The following is a 3,903-nucleotide window of genomic DNA, read 5'->3' on the forward strand; positions in this document are numbered from 1 at the left end:
AAGGGCGCGTAGTGCATTATGCGCCCTCATTGTACCCACGGCTCTTCTCCCTTCCACCGTACCCTACGAATAATCCTGGCAACAGCGTAACCCCATTAATAAAGCGCTATAAATATTCATCCATTTGGTGATTTACGGGTTGACCGCGGATATATGGTAAAAAAGTGTTCTTTGCGAAAAATTTTAATACCGCCTCCTGCGGCGGCTATTACGGCTGACCCACGCTCCTTTCCGCTTACCCGATATATTTTACTTTCGCGGGGGCAAAAATTAAAAGGGGGCAGAGCATACTTACTGCCTTTTCCCATGAGTGCGGCCGATGTATATGTATATATATGTATATACACGTATATATACTTGTACATGACGACGGCGCGTTCCTTTTAATAACGGCGTCTGAGACGTCTGCGACGTAATAAGGCATTTTAGGCACCTGAAACCGTATTTTCGGCTGTAATATTCTTCGCGAGCCAATTTCGTCTTGGGCTTACGTAGCTCTAAAAGATGCTCTTAAATCTTAATTATAAACTAAGATAATATTACTGGGTTTTTTAATACGACCAGCGTCCTCGGGTTATAAAGTAAATCCACAATATATTAGGAAGAATTTGCACAGAATTTACCGTTCAAAGTAACTATTAGGTCGAAATAAATTTATTTATGTAATTTGCAAATGAGGAAACGTCAATTATAATATTCATTCTTTTGTTAAATTGATATTTCCTACAGCGAAATTAATATTTTATACAGGAAATATGTTCTTAAGTTTAATTTGTCAATTTGCTTTAAAAATATTAAATTATTTTCTTTAAAATATTTTTGAAAGTATCATACTAAAAGTATCTTCTGATAATTAATATTCTCTTAAAGATAACAGTTAAAAATAGAAAAGAAAATGTATTTCACTTATGTTTTAACTACACATATATAAAATTCTTTTTTATGCGGTGTTTAACAGAGCTTATCGTTTTTGGTTGGTACAGAGTTAGCTTCATTATCTCACTTAATGACGCCTTTAATATCAAACGTTCGCGACATCGTCGCTACGCGAACGAGCACTATTTGTATGACTAAATTGGTTGGGCGTTGCTAAAAGGGATGTCGAGAGGAGCGAGGTGCTCGTTCGTACAAGCCACCCTCCATGGGAAGAGAGAAACTCGGTAGGGGTCGGGTGCTCGCAGAAGTTGAGTTTTCTGTTATTACCGTCGTGCATCTATGAAATTGCACGTTACCTTCAAGGAAACTTCGCACGAGAATTGAGGCATTCATAAAGATATTAATAATTGACTTGCACGGTGCTCCGACATGGCTGAAGGCAGACCTTGGCGTTCACTCGACAAATATTCGCCAAGCCGATTATCTTCTGTCTTATAGAGGTCCCTTTCTCGTCGTAATATCTCTTCTTTGTTTTCAAAGATTCATATCGTAGATCTTAGAATATTTTCAACATCAACATGTACAAATTTTTAATATGTGAAAAGGTAAAAAAGAAAAAAAAATGTATTGAGATAATAAACTTCACATAGCCTAATATCTAATATAATCTCGCTATTTGTGGGTAATTTGATTACACAGTAAATTTAACAGATAGTATTAGTAAGTCGTGCAGACTGTCCGTCTGATTTGATTACATCAGTTTATCCCAGAAAATAAAAATTCCAAACATTAACAAAATTCGAAACATAAGATGTCATAAAGATATCTTTTAGACGTCTTTAATAAAAATGTCTTTAAAACGTCTTTTATGCATCTTTAAAATGTCTTAATATATTCTGTTTTTAGACATGTTGTGATTGCTCAATTTGTTCTAGTATTGTCAGCAAAGTAAAATGCAGAATGTCGTGATGTAATATTTCACAGCTAAGTAATTGCTTCCTACAACTACTAAGAAATGATTTATTTAAGAATTAATTTTCGTAGCACATATTATTGTAGCTCTGTATTTACACACTGTATTTAGTTAATATTTTCGTCACAATGTTTACGACTGAAAAAAATTCGAAAAAATCGTAAAGCTTAAACTAGACTATATAAGATGCGGTTATCTTATATTACATTGCCCAACTAATATTAGTTTTCCTGCATAGCGGCCGAGCTAGATTCTGAACTTAAATCGGACAGCAAACATTTATTACGGTCGGGTAAAAAGCTCTTAATCCAGAGTCGCACGACCAAACTCATTCGCGTGAACGGCCGGGATGATAGGACAGGAAACGAGAACATTCAGACTAACTCTTCGTTCCGTAAGGCGAAAGCGCGGTGGTCTCGAATCTCGTTTAATATAGCGGGAGCACTGCTACGGTGCCGTTCGTATATGTAGAATACTATACGAGATTCGCGAGCTGAACTGCACATATACGAGAGGTGCATGCTCGGATACACACGCGTGTACGAACGAGCGCGCACGACCAATCGCTTTAAAGACAAAGTCGGCTCGACGATAACGAGCCCGCAGCAGCAAAGGAAACGGAACATCGCGGAATATGCGTGCGGAATTTTTCATGCAATCCTATAAATGGAGCGCAGCATCGGCCTTCACTACACCGTGGATTTTGCGGATTTCCGAACTCATGCCGAGGGTTCTGGTCGACCTGCAAGATCACCGCTGTGGTACAATATATCGGCGAGTCCGCTCTCCGTGCACTGGTTGCACGTCCCATTGCGCAAATGCGCCGTTTGGATTCCCACCGACGAACGCACGCGCGAGAGATGTATTTTATGGACGGTTATACGATATACAGGGTGCATCGGTATCGCCAAATGTAATTTCCGGATGGGAATCTCATGATGGATTTAGAGCCTCAGTTTTTCCGCGATCAAGGTTGCGGTTAATTCTCAAAAATATCTCGATAGTATAAACTTCGAATTTAATTCTTGACTGGATCAGATTAAGTTGAAATTACTGAGAAACAAGATATTTCGTGTAATTAACATATCTCTCTAGCTACCATCAAATAATAATATTTTTTTTAGTTTATACTTCAGTAATTCATGATGTCAACTTGTACCCAATTCAAGTTTTTTAAAATTATTTTTACTGCTCCTACTGGATATGTCGTTAATTTAACTAAACAAAATTAACTCTTCGTGGTCACTGGGGGTCCAGAGATTACAAAAAGACATGAAGCTTTATATTTCTAAGATCTTTTTTTAAAACGGGACTTAAACTGTCATTTATCGGAAGTTCAAAATATACTTTTTGCGCTTTTGGTGCATATTATTCCTTGGACGTCAGTCATTGCGAATTTTTTAAATTAAAAAGCCTTTAAAAAGCCACTGTATTTCCACATTCTACAATATTTAAAGTATGTTCAGTAATTTTTGTGATTTTAAAGAACAAAAGTTGTAAATACGGCAATCAATAAAAATGTTGGAGCCATTTTGCCGCCTGTGTGACCAATATAAAATTCTTAGTGTGACTACGAAGGGTTAAACTCAAGAAAATTATTATAATTAATATTAAATTTAACTCAAATTTAGTTTATCATTTACTAAGTGCATACATTAATATGCATGTATTTATTTTAAAACTACAAAAATGGATTGTCGTACGTTTTGATAAAAATAACAAAATATTATTGAATTATATAAGAGATTGTGTTGCCATTGTTCCTTTGATATCTAACAGTGTACCTATAATTCTATAATGAAATAACTGTTGATAGTTTCAAGACACTCTATATATACCCGAGCTTTTGCGGAAGTCCATTTCTAGTTTCGTGGATGGAAGTGTCTGGAGCTGCTGGACCTGTTTTGGTCCCTTCGGCGTCCCGTATATTTAATTGGTTGTCGCCCTTCGGCCACTGGGGATCGCGCACGAGATTTCGATTGTGTCTACTCAAAGTGCTTTTCCTCTTTCGAGAGACAAGTTGCAGGAAGTAGTGTTACAGCATGCATATAGCT

Source organism: Trachymyrmex cornetzi, unplaced genomic scaffold (genome assembly GCF_001594075.2).
Source record: "Trachymyrmex cornetzi isolate Tcor2-1 unplaced genomic scaffold, Tcor1.1 scaffold16, whole genome shotgun sequence".
Lineage (NCBI taxonomy): Eukaryota > Metazoa > Arthropoda > Insecta > Hymenoptera > Formicidae > Trachymyrmex > Trachymyrmex cornetzi.